Source organism: Cupressus sempervirens, chromosome 4, assembly GCF_028749045.1.
Source record: "Cupressus sempervirens isolate cs-2001-9-10 chromosome 4, ASM2874904v1, whole genome shotgun sequence".
NCBI lineage: Eukaryota > Viridiplantae > Streptophyta > Pinopsida > Cupressales > Cupressaceae > Cupressus > Cupressus sempervirens.
The window spans coordinates 879,843,558-879,862,118 of NC_143121.1; positions in this window are offsets into that span (position 1 = coordinate 879,843,558).

Sequence of the window (18,561 nt, forward strand, 5' to 3'; positions counted from 1 at the left end):
TCCAGAACCCATAACTTTTGCTTTTTAACTCAGATTTGAAATCCGTCAGTTGCATTGGATTCATATATTCATTGTGGAAAACATGAACTATAATTTTCATCATTTTTTTTCATTATTGAGTTCTAACCCATGCAATTTCTCTCGGGCTCCCGATTGACCCTGTTCTGCACTCTAGGCCTCATAACTTTCACATTTTAGCTCTTATTTTCCTTCTATCAGTTGCTATAGTTTTATCTTCTTGTTATCAACAAATTGACTTATCATATGCTTATCTTAGTCAATTTCTTGAGGGGGCACCCATATATCATCTTTATTGGGGCATGTTGTGGCTTTATCATTAGTTATTCTTTGATACAACACTCTAAATCACATTATATCAAAGAGGGACAAAATGTAGATGCTAAAAAATGGTTCGCATCTATGGTTTCATAACTTCTTCATACTAATTTTTCCCATTTTATAATTCTACTAACTCTGATCTTTTGGCCAAAATTGATCATACTTTATCATTTATACCACCTTTCACATCAATTTCATATCAACTCGAAATCATTTCATATCAACTCGGAATCATTTCATATCAACTCAAAATCATATCAAATCAACTTGGAATCATTTCACATCAACTCAAAATCATTTCATATCAACTCAAAATTATTTCATATCAACTCAAAATCATATCAAATCAACTCAAAATCATATCAAATCAACTCAAAACCATTTCAAATCAACTCAAAATCAACCCAAATCAACCCAAAATCACTCGAAATCAGTCCTAGTCAACCCAAAACATATCAAACATCCCAAATAAATCATCATTTATCTACTCCTAGGTATTGTTGTGGCTTTTAGTGCTTTTGAAACTGATCAACCTATCAATCTTATCAATCTGACCTTAGTACTGTCGCGGCTCTCAGTGCTAGGTCAAACTATCATTCATGTCATTCAATCTTTGACATTGTTGAGGCTTTCAATGTTAGATCATGGAATCCTCAACCATTTAAATAATATTGATAGTGTCCTTCAATGTTATTATGATCAACATTTTCAATCAACCTTGATCCTGTAGCATTTGCAATGTCAATTAAATGTTACGTATCAATCAATTCGTGTCATGTGTCCTGGCATGTTATCAACTTTAATCAATCAATCTGACCATGGCTTTGGTCTTCTTGTCATCATCTCATTCGATATCTATCATCATCACATTTTCATCAAAGGGTACAGTCACATTCATTTAATCAATTTGGCCAATCATCTACTAATTTTCTCTATAGGATTAAATAACCCATAATTTAATCCTATTATCCTTTCTAATTATTCTTCCTAATTATCATCCTTAATTAATTAATTTTATTAATTAATTGATTCATTATTTTCAAACCATGGAAATTTACGATTTCCTTAGTTCCATTTTCCATCATTAATTCCATTTTCTACTAATTCTTATTTTGTGGAATAAGAGGATTTTTAATTCGAATATTCCACAAAATATTGCATCATCATGACACTTGGATATGACACTTTGTGGATTCTCCTTTGACACTGGGATGGGATTTTTCATAATCAAATATTCTTACCTCTTATGCATGTCCCTATTTGGCTTATTCATCATAGATTCTTGGCTTTAAGTGGGTTATGATGCATCGTAGATTCTCTTCCACATTTAGCCAAGTTTGACTTGGATGCGTCATAGAATCTTACATATTGGCATATTTTGTCATATGCATCATGGATTCTCAAAGGAATCTCTTGCCACATCACACATCTATGGGTGACAAATCCAATGCTCTCATCCTCCGTCAATTATAAATGGGACACTCTTTCTCTCATCTTGGGTCCTTGTCTTCTTCTTGACTCCTTGAATCCTTGTCTTCTTGAATCCTTGAATGCTTGAATCTTTGAATCCACACTTCTTTGCATTTTCACACCATTTTCTCTCAAGCTTAAAATAACACTTCTAGTATTCTCATGGCATTATCAATATTATCGGCTTTTGCTTCAATCTTGTGCATACTAAGGCAAATTGAAGCTGCAATCATTTGGAGAAGAAAGAAGGACATGGGAGCTACAAATGAAAGAGGGAGTTTTTATTGCTTTCTTTATTAGTTTGGCTTTCATGGTAGACTAGTGGGTGCTAATATATGATTATTGAGTTTTGTGATTTTCTCATAGTATGTTATGCTTTCAACCCATTTTTTGGTCTCTAAAATGGTATTGGGAGTGGATACCAATTTCTTTGACCTCTTATGCCCAACTCACCATCAGCTAGATAACCCATTTTTTCTATCAAATTTTCCCCTATGCCATATTTTTCCCTTGTCTATTGATTAAGTACAACATATTATCTAGTTAAATCAAATATACTACTACTTGGAGTAGTGGATTTAGTGGAACCGGTGGAAGTGCATGTGGCTATGGATGAAGGATACTTACAAACCTCATACTCATTTTCTTCATCAGCTACATCATGTTGTATTGTTGTTGTATCTAGATTCTAATTATCCCATAATTTGCTAAATGTTTCATCCTTAGGGAAGTCTTCAAAATCTTCAGAGGTGTTTGGTTCACCAAGATTCTTCCCCATCTCCCAAAATGCATTAACTTTTTATCGACACCACTTTGTAGCTATACAATCATGATTTATGGCATCTAGAAGATGTTTTTTACTTGGATGAGCCACTTTCTAGTAGAAATTGTAGGACATCAAGTGTTGCACTTTTTTTTTTCTACTTGTGCAATTCTTTACTTTGTGCTAACAATTCTTGCATTGAAATATTATTTTCACAAGAGCATTTTTCCATCTCTATTTTGACCTCTTCCCATGAGTCCATATTTTTAAATCTCTGAATCAATGGCACACTCTCATGTTGACATTTTCTTTTGGAGTTCCCATTATATACAATATTTTTACCAATTATGTTTAGTGGGTCATACTACCAGTGCCTAGAAACATAAAATTTAAAAACAAAAAAGAATTCTTGTACCACATTGAATTCTCTTCTCTCAAATGTGAACCCTCTCCATCTAATAGGAAAGGAAGGAAAAATAGTTTTCTTTTGCTGACCATGAAATATTACAACTTTGCTTTCCATCTGTCATACATATTCCAATGCAAATACCCTCATTGCCACATGTATAGGAAGTTTGTAGGGTTCTACAACTAAACTTTAAAATCTTAATACAATGTACTCTTCCATAAAGTACTAGTTAGCCAAATAAATTTGGTTTCTGAGTTGAATTAATCATTTACAAGACACAAGTGTATGCAAGAAATTTGGGCCTCACTCTTCACACACACTTCAACATGATCATTGTATGTAGAATCATCTTGCAATGAACATTGAATTGTTCACCCAAAACAATTCAGCAAATTGATCTGTTGTCTCCTAACTAGATGGATTATGCTATTGGATTGTGTTGGCATTAAGTTATTATTGCCATTAGTGACAACACTTATCTGTATCAGTATAGCTACTGAGCTCAGCACTCAGTCTACTATGTATACTAAGCATTCAGTGGTAACCTTGTACATTCATCACTTAAGCAATTCAGACCGAGCATTCTAGTGTTAACCAAGTTGAGTATAGCTACTAAGTGAATGTACTATCCAATAGTGTCTACCGAGTGATGAAAGCATAGTGCCTACCAAGTGATGGAAGCACAGTGTCTATTGAGTGATGAAAGTGTAGTGCCTACCAAGTGATGAAAGCGCAGTGCCTACCGAGTGATGGAAGCATAGCGCCTACTGAGTGATGAAAGAAAAATGCCTACCAAGTGATGGAAGCATAGTATTTATTGATTAATGAAAGTATAATGTTTACCAAGTGAAAGCAAGGTAAATGAAGGATTCAGTTTTTACCAAGTGATATTATATCTACCGAGTCTCCAATGGTTACTGAGTTCAAAACTATGTTAGGTGATTAGTATGGACCAAGCCTTCAGTTCTACCGAGTGCATGATGATGTTGAGTAATGCAGTGGACACCAAGTATTAGAAGGTCACTGAGTCATTTTAGTGAACTCGAGTTATTTACTATTTGCACGACTTAGTAATATTTTGTTCACTTGTGTTTTAGTCGACCTTGCAATTGTAAAAATTGGAATGGTATATATGTAATGTATTATATCATTTACAATGTGAATATGTAGTTTGGATTAGAGTGTCAAGAGAGACATGTAATGTTTGAGAAATGTAAATGTGAATCAGCAAAAGAGCAGAGTAAGCAGCAAGGTCAACAAGGAGCAGTAAATATTTATCAGTCACAAGAGGTGATATATACCTCAAGGATCTAATCAGCAAATCAAGTTTTTAAGTAGATCCACTATTTCATCCTAACAGGTGAATCAATTTTGTAAATCCTTTAACAGGGTAGATTTAACAATCTTTGTATAAATCTCCTAATAGAGTGCATACTTAAGTGTATGTTTGTAAATCCTCTAACAAGGTGGACCTAGCAGTCCTTTGTGCTCCTAATAGGGCAGATCACTAGAAGTGGTCAATGTAAGCCTAATAGGCCAACTTCATACTACAGTAATGAAGTTTTGTGGGTATCATCCCCAACCTAGTTTTACTTTCAATTTGGAAGGTTTCTAGGTCACCAAATCACTATGTACGTGTTATGGATGTTTTACTTCTCATATATGCAGTAGATTAGATAAATGTATGATGAATGGTTAAAATATTGAATTGTTTAAATTTTTGAGGTTACTGATTCACCCCTCCCCTCTTAGTAACCTATCATATCTTGAATATTTCTAACAGCTTGATCCTCAGGAGTTGGGGTTTAGACTATCTTGATACCTATCAATCAAACTCTTAAAATAACTACTATAAGGTTGATCAGCTAATCAGAAGATATGATAGATGACAAAAATTCTAGATAGAAGGGAACAAGATTCCCTAAGAAATGAGATGCCCTAAGTGATGAGGACATAATATTGAGATTGAGTTGAAGCCAATTTTGAAAGATTCAATGATGTAATCATCCTACACACTTGGGAGTGAAATCGAACGATGACACACTAGAATAGTGTTGCAGAGGAGTATATTGAGATATATTAAAGAAATCATAAATTTTGAAGAATGTAGAAAAGATCAGAAGATTTTGAAGGAAATCTAGAGTCATTTCAGAGTGATTTTGAGGTCCAAAAGACCAAGTTTGACCATATTTGACCAAAGTTGAGTAGATTTGACTAGAATTGACTTTTGCCAAAAAATTTGAAAAAAAGTGATTTTGAAAAGATTCCAAATTCACAAAGTATCAAAAAAATGGACTACACAAGCATTCAATCGCGTCGATCCCAAAATTTTAAAATGTAATTTTGAGTTGTTTAAGCGTGTTACATTTCAAATTCAATCCCAAAAATGAGTTCAGAGTAGCCAAATTAGCCATAAGGGTGATTTTCATGCCAATTAGAGCACACTAAAAAATTAGGTCGACACCTATATGAGGGCGCAAAGGGTCATTTTCAAATAATTTGTGCTTTTGTCTTTTGTGGAGAATAGAGTTATGAGGAGAAAGATGGTGGTCCCCATGCACAAGCATCGATTTAAGCTTTCCCGATGACATAGCTAGTCGACAAAGTATGGACATTCGATGAGTAATAGATGGTCTTGCTTTGTTTTTGAAGTTTCATGCATTTTGAGGTATTTTTAGCATGTTTTTAGGATGTTTTTGAATTTTTTATATCAATTTTTGCACGAGGATATCTATCCTCATGCAAAGCTAATCATTCTTCACACAAAGAAGTACCAGGCCAATACTTCTTTGCCTAGCCTTAGGGGTTTCCTCATGTAAAAGATATGCATGTTTCATGCAAGAAGCCCTAAAATAAGTGATTTTTTCACATATTTTTTTATCACTTTTCATGCGAAAAAGTGTGATCTCACACAAATATGTACAATCTTGTGTGAGAACATACATTTTCACACAAAATTTGAGTACAAAGTGCAATTTTAGTGTTTGAAAATTTGGTTTCTTGTTGATGTTTTACATTTTCTTTCATCATGTTCATTTATCTGAGACTAATTATGTGCTTGTTGTTTTTGTGCATGCATGTTACCATTCCCAATGTCAGATTTAGATCACATTATCTACCTTATGGAGAATTGTTATGATAGTTAGATGATGCCGATATGGCACACATTGATGCACTTGGATTGTCATATCTTTGTTAGATCCCAACCTTGCTAGTGAATCATGACCTTTTGACTGCACTGGTGGAGTGTTTCTATTTAGAGACAAACACCTTCCATCTACCTTAGGGAGAGATGACCATCACACTCAAGGATATCTACAGGATACTACAAATCTTGTTCCATGGGCCACAACTAGTTTATGACACAATACCCCAGATAGGGATAGAGGCACTAAGGGCCATATTTTAGGAGGACCTGATCATGGGTAGAGCCATATCATGTGATGAGTTGGTACACACATACGGGCCCACTCACAGGTTACCAGCAATTTTGGGTATATTTATCAGTTGCTTCTTGATGCCAAAAAAAGGGTAGCATGGGTTAGAGTGTGGATGGGGGAAAATGCTACAGATGATGTGACAGGCACTAAAGCATTATGGATGGGGTGAGTTCATGCTTGCACACATGTTCCATGAGATGCATGAGATCATCTACCATGAGAGCAAGAGCATGACCACCAAGGTTTATGTTCTCCAAGTATGGGCATGGGAGCATTTTCCCATTACTAGACCCATTTTTGTGGATGAGAGACAACCCATGGAGCCATATATATGTTTTTATAGAGACCAATTGACTCAAGTAGTTTTCGGGAAGACTAAGTAGTGGAGAGTGTGCTTGGATGATCTGGTAGTATAGGTGTGGCAATCATGGAGGGAGATAGAGGCATGAGATGATGTGCCCTAAGAGATTGGGTATATGTTTGCATCAAGACCACTAATAGGTTTCTCAGAATAGGTTATTGAGAGATTCCCTCTAACATAGGTGTGGTGATAGTATGATAAGCTATAGGATATATCTCAAGAGTATTGGCCATACATGCGGCTAGCCATAGATGTGGACTATGGATGGTTAGCAAGACCAAACTCAGAATGATATATGTGCAGACTATAGTAGCAATCTAGTGGGACTACCTACTAGTGGTAGTAGATAGGGGGATGACTCCCACATATCAGGCATATTTTTTGAGTCATCCCTTCCCTCAGTTTATAGATCCAATGGGGATGGCTAGGCCCATATAGCTAGTATAGGCACCACAGGCACCACTACAACAACACTAGTAGGAGAGAGTTAGGTAGAGGACACACCAGTACCTATTCCTCCTTGGTAGATCAGAGTAGACCCAAGTGCTAGTGGTAGTGGTATCGGATAGAGACATCCTTGAGGCAAGATGGGTTCCCTAGGAGACATTGGAGGAGACACATAGAGGCCATGGAAGGAATCGGAGAGGCCAACCAAGTAGCATGAGGGTGATGAGGAGATGCAAGATCAACCTATACGACCACAAGGTGGAGATATCCTAGCATAGACCCAGGAGGCCCTAAGGAGGTTGAGAGAGTGAGTGTGGACAATATAGTGATAACTAGGAGAGTTACATATATAGGTTGTAATCGGAGATACCTAAATCATGTAGCAAGATTGCAAGATCTAAGAGTTATGAGAGTAGCTAGATTTTGTAGCATAGGCGGAAATAGTTCCAGATGAGGTAGAGTAGGTACCTCAATTTTTATAGTATGCATAAGAGTCAGGAGGTGTATGGCCTCTAGTGAGACCAAACATGCCTCCTCCTCCGCCACTAGCACAAGTTGAGAGGGAAGGAGAGAATTATCTCTATTTGTTTCAATTTTGGTTTGGTTGTGTATTGATTAGTGTGCTAGCACCATTTTGTACTATTTTTGAGATCAACAGTGCTCAAGTAACATCTATTTTTCCACCAATGTACACTTTTGACTCAATATATATATTAGATGTTTTGATTTGGGTACCATTTGCATGTGTTATCTTTCTCTCTTTATAGTTTATTGTGCATGAGATGTTTATGCTATGATTATGAATGAAAATTTGATGTGATATATGAATGTAGTGTAGATGAGACAAATGGTGAAATTATGTATGAAATGCAAAATGTTAATGAACGTACATCTCACCTAGTGTTCCATTTTGTTGATAGTGATAGGGATCCCATGAAGATCAAGAGGACAAATGAAAGAATCAAATGCTTGTGCAGCCATGAAGAAGCATGCTACTTTTGAAGAAGTGAACAATCCCTCATTACAAAGGAGGCAAGTAAATTAGTGATTGAACCATCTGCTTATGAAATGCAATGCTATACTAGATGCAACCCTAGGTCTGGTTACCAAGCTTCAGAAAATTATCATCACTAAGTGTGTAGCTAAATCCTAGATGTTGTACAATTCTTGCTAACATTGCAATCATGGAAATATGAATAGGACATCTATTCTAGTTTTTTTGGGATTAAATGTAACCATTCAAGGCACAAGAAGCCAAAATGACTAAAACATTTGCTCCTTTTAATGTAGAAAGCAAACATAAGCATCAAAGCATAAATGCTAGGATAACCAGAATGTTTCTTGCATGCAAACACATCAGACACATGAGAGATCTATCTTATGCTAAGTAATCAGTAAGTATTCTATTGTGATGTGAATATTCTATTCTATTGTGATGTAATCATCTCCTACTTATCAAGTATTCTATTTGCAACAAACCTCACATTACTAACCTAAGACAGAAGTTTGCTAAGCATACTCATAGTTACATGTATGTTCACTTAGCAGGAAGAGTATCAATATTTACTATAGCATAGAGAGTTCACTCAAACAAGCAAGGAGAAGAACCAATCTCAATAAAGAGTCCACATAAAAGGAGTCAAGGTACACACGACCATCCAATATCAGATGGAGGCTCTTATAGTGGACACCCCTTTTATAAGGATGCTTCAGATCATTGGAACTAAACCATAAATAGAAAGAAAAGAAAAGATTATTGAGTTGCTCAAAGGGACGTGATAAAGAGAAAGCAAATAGAACAAAGAAAAGCTCAACATATCCCAAACAAGTTCATCATTTTTAGTTTAATTTTTGTGTTATAGGATTGATAGCAAGTGTCAATGTTCAGAACATATATGCAATAAATCTTTTTAGTAGGGTGACAACTATAGACAGATGCAGTTAGAACAAGTGATGACTAAAGTCAAAGAGGAATCTTTAGTAAGAAGAACCTTAGTAGGCACTAAGTGATAGTAGGTAGACACAATTAGGACAACTGGTGACTAACATGAGAGATATCCTTTAGGAGGAATCTCAAAAGTGACACAAGTGACAATAGGTAGATGTAGTTAGAACAACTAGTGACTATCGTAAAAGAGATTTTCCATGAGAGGAATCTCAAAGTGACACTAGCGACAATAGGCAGACATAGTTACAACAACTGGTGACTATCATAAAAGAGATTTTATATGAGAGGAATATCAAAGTGACACTAGCGGTAGTAGGTAGACATAGTTAGAACAATTGGTGACTATCATAAAAGAGATTTTATGTGAGAGGAATCTTAAAATGACACTAGTGATAGTAGGTAGATGTAGTTAGAACAACTGGTGACTGTTGTAAAAGAGATTTTCCATGAGAGAAATCTCAAAGTGACACTAGCGACAATAGAAAAATGTAGTTAGAACAACTGGTGACTATTGTAAAAGAGATTTTCTGTGAGAGGAATTTCAAAATGACACTAGTGATAGTAGGTAGACACAATTAGAACAACTAGTGACTCTCAATAAAGAGATTTTCCATGAGAGGAATCTCAAAGTGACACTAGCGATAGTAGGCAAACATAATTAGAACAACTGGTGACTATTGTGAAAGATATTCCTATGAAACTATAGGGTGTTGCCCTCGAGTTATGACAAGATTCAATACATGGATATGTGAGAAAAAGTAGTAAACTAAAGAAAGAAAACAACTGTACAAGAGCCAAAAGATGCACTGCAAGATATAGCATTGGAAATAAGAGGCACCTATTTACCAAGTTTTCACCTTCTTGACATAAATTCTTTGTTTTGTTACCATGATCCCTATTTGCCAAGTTTTCTCCAATGGCACTATTTTTTTTGTTTTTCAATTTTCTTTGCACTTTTTTGAATTTTTCAAAAAAAAATGGTATTACCAAGGCACCTATTGCTAGGTTTTCACCAAGATAATGATTTTTTTCAGGACTTTTAAGTATATACAAACAGCTTTAAAAATTAGATAAGTTGTAGAACCACTTTATATGGAGAGTTTTGGTAGGCTCCTTGAGAACCTCTCCCTCTGCTATTGAAAGTTGGTAAGAACCAGATCCAAACACTACAATAACTATGTATGGACCAAGTTAGTTGGGTTTGAACTTCCATTTTTGTACTTGTTGTTGCTGATTCTTAGGGTTTTCTCTTAGAATGAGTTCATCCAGTTCGAAGTCATATGGCTTGACTTTCTTATTGTAGTTTCTAGATAAACGTTTTTGATAAGGTTGAAGATGATCGCATGCCACTTGTCAATGCTCATCTAACAATTCTTGCTCTTAAAGCTGAGATATTCTGTAGTTATCATCAGTAATGAGGCCCTTCATGGAGATTCTCAAAGTAGGAATCTCAACCTCAATGGAAAGCACATCATCCACTCCATATACTAAAGAAAAGGGTGTTGTACCCATTGGGGTTCTAATAGTTGTTCTATAAGCCCATAAAGTTGGATTAACCTGAAGGTGCTAGTCCCTTCCACATTTGTTAACTATGTTATGTAAGATCTTAAGGATCACCTTGTTGGATGTCTTTGCTTGACCATTACCCTAGGGGTAATAAATAGAAGACTAATGTTGCATGATTCTAAAATTTTTACATAACTCCTTAAGGTCCTTATTTTTAAACTATCCTCCATTGTCAATAATAATGTTTGAAGGTACACCATACTTGCATATGATGTAATTCATAATGAATAAAGCTACATTTTTTCCATTTTCTATAGAGAGAGGGACTACCTCTACCCACTTGGTGAAGTAGTTTGTAGCTATAATGATGAACTTGTGTCCATTTGAAGAGGATGGGTGAATATGACCCACAAGATCAAAGGCCCATTGTTGGAATGGCCATAATGTGATAGACAGAATTAGATCCCTAGCTAGAGTGTGAATCAAATTTCCATGGAGCTAGAATTGTTTGTAGCACTTGGCATGCTTGATTTTCTCTTGCTCAATATTTGGCCAATAGCAACCAGCTCTAATAAGTTTACAAGCTAGTGTCAAGCCATTAGAGTGAGATCTCCAAATGCTCTCATGTACATCAATTTATACACATTTAGACTCATCAGGTTCTAGAAACATAAGGAGTTTTTTGTTGAGACCTCTTCTAAACAAGTCATTAGCAATAATAACATACCGTGAAGCATTATAGATAAGGTGACATTTTTCATTCTGAGTTAGACTATCTAGAATTGTTTGGTCACACAAGTAAGAGTATATATGGTGGTAGCAAGATGAGTCATGTCCTACAATAGAATAGATCATTTGAGATTTAGGAGAGTTGTAGGTAGGTAGAGTAACATTTCCACTAGGAACTCATGTCGAAGATCATTTTTTGGCATCTATAGAAAGGAAGCAAGAGTAGCCATGGCATTAACCACTTTGTTGTATGCCTGAGGACTTTATTGAAAAGTGATATGAGCAAAGTATTTCTTTAGGTCATTCACCATGTTTTTATAATGGATCAATTTTTCATCCTTTTTTGATATACATCATTGACTTGGTTGATTATGAGCTATGAATAACCAAATATGTTTAACTCATCCACTCTCCATTCAACCACAACCTTCATGCCATGGTTTAGAGCTTCATATTCAGCAATGTTGTTTGTACAAGGAAACATAATCTTGTATGCCTTAGGCAATGAATACCTCTATGGTGTTATAAATTGTAGTCCACCATTAGATCCCTATTGTGTGAAGGAACCATCAAAGAACATCACCCAAATTTGGTGTATGAGTATTACAATTGATTCAATAGGGAACTCAACATTTAGCGGGAGAAGACTCTGCATTGTTGCTTTTGTTAATTGATCAGTGATCACTTTTCCTTTGATAGCCTTTTTTTCAACATACTAAATGTCAAACTCACTTAGTATCATGACCCACTTAGCTAATCTTCTTGTTAGAGCTTCCTTGCTGAGTAAGTATTTCAATGGATCAATTTTAGCAACTAGTTGCGTAGTATGAGAGAGCATGTAGTGCCTAAGCTTTTGGGAAGCAAAGACAATAGCCAAGCAAGCCTTCTTATTGATGCTATAATTTATTTCATTATAAATCATCATGCAACTTAGATAGTAGATAGGTCATTCCTTGTTATCATTATCTTCTTGAGCTAGCAAAATCCCAAGGGATGACTCTATTGTTGAGATGTACAAAATCAAAGACTTATCGTAGATAGGAGGCATCGAGATTAGTGGATTAGCAAGATATTGCATTATTTGTGTTAGAATTTGATCACACTCTTGACTCTAGTTATATTTCACACCTTTATGTAGAGTCTTGGTAAAAGGTTGTGACCTATTCACTAGCTATGAGATGAATCTATGAATGGATTGGAGTCTTCCTTGTAAGCTCCTCATCTAACTCACATTATGGGGTGGAGGCTTGTCCATGATTGCTTGAACTTTCTCTGGATCAGCCTTGATTCCTTTTGTAGAAAAAATGTAGCCAAGTAGCTTCCCAAATGTTACACCAAATACACATTTCTTGGGGTTGAGTCCCAAATTGAATTTCTCCATGTGATCTAGGATAGCTCCCAAATCTTGTAGATGAGTGTTGCATTTTGTGCTCTTAATCAAGGTATCATCCACATAGTCTTCCATTGTTTTATGCATCATGTCATAAAAAAATGGTAGTATTTTCCCTCTAATATGTGGCACCAACATTTTTAAGACCAAATGGCATCACATTCCAATAGAGGTTTCCCCATGCACAAGTGAAAGTAGTCTTTTTCTAATCTTCTAGTGCAATTTTGATCTGATTATAACTATAAAATCTATCCATGAGTGAGTACATTTCATATCCTATTGTCATGTCCACTTTCATATAAATGTTAGGGAGTGGAAAATTATCCTTCGAACATGATGAGTTTAGATCTTAGAAATCTATATAGAGTCTGATAGATTTTTCATGCTTGGAGGCTAGAAAAATGTTTGATATCCATTTAGTGTAATAAATAACATGGATGAAACTAGCTTTCATAAGTTTTTCCAATTCAGCTTTGACCAGTAATGCAACATGAGGATGCTTTTTCCTAAGTTTTTGTTTGACTAGTTTAACTCCTAGTTCAATAGATAAATGATGCATTATGAGGTTAAGATCCAAGCCTGGCATGTCTAAGTATGTCCATGCAAAATTTATCTTTTTCTTTTGGAAGAAGGCAATGAATTCCTCTTTTTCTTCTAAAGATAGCAACTATGCAAGATGTATCATGTGAGGATGTTCTTCTATTCCCAATTTGATCAACTATGGTGGCTCTATCAATACTGATAATCTTTCTTGAAAATGACTAGGAATTTCATCGCATATCTCATCTACAAGTGCCTCAAAGAGGTTTTCACCCTTGGATATGTCTTTTATTTTTAGTATTTTAGGTTCTAATATTACCATAATGTGGTTTTCACCATCAAACCTTTTATTTCTTTTCTTTTTGATTGTATGATTGAGATATTTGATGTTAGCTTCAATCATTTTGATGCTTTGTTCATTGGTGGAAGATATTATAGGTTCAATCACATTTAAGTAGAAGGCAAGAGCATAGTCATTCTTGAATGCAGGGACTTCACTGGATGCATTAGAATTTTAGTCTATGAACTTGGGATAGGTGAGTGAAAGAGATTTTGTGTGTTTGATTGCATTCACAATATAATCAACAAATGCTTGGACAAGTAATTTGAGACCTAGAGTGGCTTTGTCCACAAGTGTGCTCGAATGCTTTTAAGTACTAAGGCCATTAATAAAAGACTCAAGGACACTATTTGGATGAGACTCATCCAACCTGACCCTAGATGAGTCACCTACTTTGAGTTAATTTTCATATACATGAACTTCAGCTATGTCTTTTTCTGTAGTTACTTCTGATAGAGAGTCAAATTAAGAGTTTATGCTACATGGAGAAAAACTGTAGAATTCCCCAATAGTGATAGGTACAAATTCTCCTTCATCGTCTAGATTTTTACAAAGTTTCTCAACAACCAAAGTATTATTGGACTCTCCTTTTTGTTTTTTTATGTATGGTATGAATTAGTGGTATCATCAAAAGAATCACTATCACCATCCATAGTGTTGACACATGGTATGAAGTTGTCTGGTTCTACGAAGAATTTAGTAAGAAAATTAGGAATTAGATAAGGATAGAGATCCTCATTGTCAGTGTTTTTTTCATGGTCATTGAACTCATCTTGTGACTCATTTTCATATGAATTCTTAGGTTCTAATATAAATTTGTTAATACCTAGATGGAAGGGAATCTTCTTGAAGCCTATACTAGATGTATCTCAATTCCTTCTAGCTATTTCTTTAATAGGATCAACTAGACCATTTTTATTAAATATAATAGGACCATTCCCATTATAGCCAAATATTTTCATGAGTTTAAGACTTGGACCATACTTTTCAAGAGTAATATCATGAGACTGTTCTGTGAGGTCAACTAGAGTTTCCTCTTTGTATATCCATGCGGCAATTGTTTTATTCTTAGCTTCCTCTTCAAGAGGTATAGTAGCTTTGTAAAATGTACCATTTTACTTAGTTTGAGGTTTTGACACAAAAGGTCTCTTCATTTTATATGGTCTCCCAAAATGACGGGGTGACTTAGGAAGAGATGTTAGAGACAGAATTGGTTCTATGTGATATTCACCCAGTCCAGTTTCTTTCAACTTGAGTGACTGCTTGATTTGTTTCAAATTATTATCATGATGGTCTATAGATTCCCTATTAGTAGGTACAAAAGTTTTAGTGGATTTCAATGTGTTATAGGTATAGCTAGAATTGGCAAATATGGTGACTTTAGAGCCATTAAATGGGAACTTTATGCATTGATGATAAGTTGAGGGCACAACTCTCATTTTTTGTATTGATGGCCCTCTTAATAGAATATTGTAAGCTAAGGGAATGTTGTAGACTTGACAAGTGACATCCCTTTATACAAGACCAACCTAAAGAGGCAATACAGAAAGACACAAAAATTTGTACTCAACTTTGTCATACACTTTGATAGTTATCTTGCAACAGGGATCAATGGACTCTTTAGAATAGTCCAATTATCTAAGCAAAGCAGAAAATACAGTATCTAAACTAGCTCCATTATCAATGAGAACCTAATGGACATGTTTATGATGTATCATGACCTCGATGTGTAGAGGTTGGTTATGTAGATGACCCAGTGAATTTTTGTCCTCCTTAGAGAAGGACATATATTAAGGTGAGATCAAATGACCTACCATAGATTGGAACCTCTCAAGATCAAGATCTTGAGGTACATTTCCCTTATTGAGGTATTTGTTAAGAATGAGCCTATGAGTAGGCTACATTTTGAGTAGTTCAAAGATCATGATTTGAGAATTTATTCATTGTAATTGATTGAGGATACTGTAGCTAGTAGCTACAGATGATGTTACAATTTTTGCTCATTTGCAAAATAGATTAGCAAGAGGTTTGTATTTGTGTTGTTCTAGATTAGGAGCAAAAGGTGTAGCACCTTTGAGTACTAATTTAGCTTGAGAATACATAAACATTTTGGTACAAGATTGTGATGGTTCCTTGTTAGATGTATTGGATGTAGGACCCCTTAAGACAAATGGTGTCTTAGGTCTAGTTTTGTCTTGTTTGCCTTTGATGGTGATAATGTCACAATACTCAAAAACCACCAATTCAACAATGTGGACTATCCCATCATCATCATTAGAGTACATATAGTTAATCTTGTTATGAGATATTTGTTTTGATTTTTCTCCTTTCTCATAAGATGGGAATGGTTCCTTGAAAGCCTTATGATCTATGTTCTTGTTATGTCCATCTACAACAATGTTGCCATCATAAATTAAGTCTTGAATTTTGTGACCTTTGTTTTGGTGGTATTTAAAAAATGAAGTTTCATTCCACTATGGTGGTTGTGGTTTTGGATCATAAGGACGAGAGTTATCAAATGGAGAAATGAGCTTGTTTTGCAGCAAGGTCTTGTAGACCACATCCAAAGGTTCACTAAGAGGCATAAATTCTAATTTTTTTCATGTAGTCCAAGATGAGCTATTTGGTTTTTTTCCGATGATATTGTTGTTAGTAGCTTATTTCTCAATGTTTTTGGATGCTTTGAGATTATCTATAAGATTGAAAGCTACCTTAGTAGGTTTAGGAGTAATGTTGTCAACAACTCTGTCATGCACAACCTCTTAGTTTTTGTTCACATACTTAGATTTATCCTTATTATAGTTTTACCCTTGTTTAGTGTCCTTCTAAGGAGTTAACTCACCCTTTTTGACCATGAATTCCTCAATTTGAATAGCTTGTGTGACCATGTCTTCAAAGGTGCATGGACCTTGAAGTTGAACTCTATACCCAAAATTAAGTAGAAGATTATCTGCAAAGATATCAAGTTTTTCCATTTCAAGAATCTTCCATGAATCTTTGGTGTAAAGTTGTCTCCATCTCTAAAGGAATGTGAGGAAAGGTTCCCCAACTTTTTGTTTAAGGTTACACAGGTCTCCTGTGTTAACTAGGTGTTGTATGTTGTGACAGTACTATTAGAAAAAGAAGTTAGCAATCTCATTGAACATTTTGATACCAATAGGCAAGCATGAAAACCATTCCATCGCTTGACCACCTAGGCTTCTTTGAAAAAGATGTATGAGATATGTCTAATTATACAAAAATTCCATAGACAAGGCACCAATTTCCCACAAATTATCTTGGGGATCAAAAGTTCCAAAGTATTTATCATACTTAGGTAACTCAACTCTTCTTGGAAAAGGAGGCATGTCTATACTCTTGTCAAAATGAAATGGACAAAGAGAGTCTAAAGTGTATTTTTTTTAGGTTTGTCTTTATCACACATCATTTGGGCTAGCTATTCTTGCATGATCTTTAGTTTTTTTTGTAATTTAGATGTTTTAGTTTCCTCTTTAGGTGTAATTATTGTTTCAATGTTAAAATGATGAGGTAGCTTGGCTCCCTCTTGAGCAAGTTTGAGAAAGTATTTCTCTTTCTTTTCGTTAAGCAAGATTTCCATGACTTTCTAGAAGTATTTTTCCTTATAAAATTTTTCAATATGTTCGAGAAGTATCTCTACCTCTTCCTCATTCTCATCAGTAAAAGGTTCCTTATGTCTTTCATTCCTGTGTTGATCTTGGTCTCTACTATGTTCTCCATGTTCTAGTTCTTGATCAGCCATTGTAGAAATGTGATAAGTTTCAGTGTATGCTAGTTGAAAAGATTGCTTGAACAAGAATTTAGCTGTATTGTTTAGAGATGTATGACCTTTTCTAGTTTCAGGATCCTCTTGATACAAGGGGTTCCTAGCTTTTTGTAAGATTATGGAAAACATTCTTTGAACATGAGGGGATCTAATAGGTGAAGGAGATTGTGAAGACTCCTCAGTAGACATACTAGATATAGATCATGTGTAAGTTGAAAAATGACCTCTACCACAATTATGACCCGTAGCTCTACCTCATCTAATCTAAGGGGATAAAACATGTTTCCACTTCTTGTTACCATAGTCATAGACAATGACAAAAAGGAAAAGCCTAGACAAGACCATACTAGAATGTAGTCTCAAAAAATCAAGATAAGAGTGTTGTATACCTAGGTACAAATTTTCTGAGTAATGGCTAGAATAGCCAAGGTTTATGACTATTATGACACCATGTATGATGAACACAAAAGGAGAAGGAAATGATAACCAAGTAGGGAGACTAGTTTGCATGTAGATCACAAGTTGTTAGCTAAGCAAGAAGTCATTGTTTAACACTGTTTGCAGTTAGAGAAGTGGTAAAATAATGCAAATATAGACCAGACTTATAGCACAAATAACTCTGATAGGATAGTTTGATAGTTTTCAAAAAAAGATCCCCACATGAGGATTCTCAAGGAATCACATGAGAAAACACAAAGAACTAGGTGAAGATACAAATCAGCAATTTTTAGACAATTTTCTTGAGCGAGGACTTGTATAGAGCCACGCAAGGAATTGATAGACCAACAAAAAGACAAAGTTTTGGCATAAAGGACACTATGTAGAAAAATCATGCATGAATATTTGTAGGGAGTCACATGAGAACTTGTAAAAAGTGGCATGAGGAAGTGCTAACATAAAGTATTCTTGCATGAAAATTTGCAAACTTGGGTGTGAGAAGGGGGGCCAAACTGACAATTTTGACTAGATTTTGAAGAGAGTTTCAATGTTTTTGATAGTTCCAAATAGATGGTTGGTTGTGTTTACATATTTTAGAAAAATAGCAAGATGGTTTTCAAATTTTTAATAGTATTTTGGTTTTCAAAAGATAGCTTT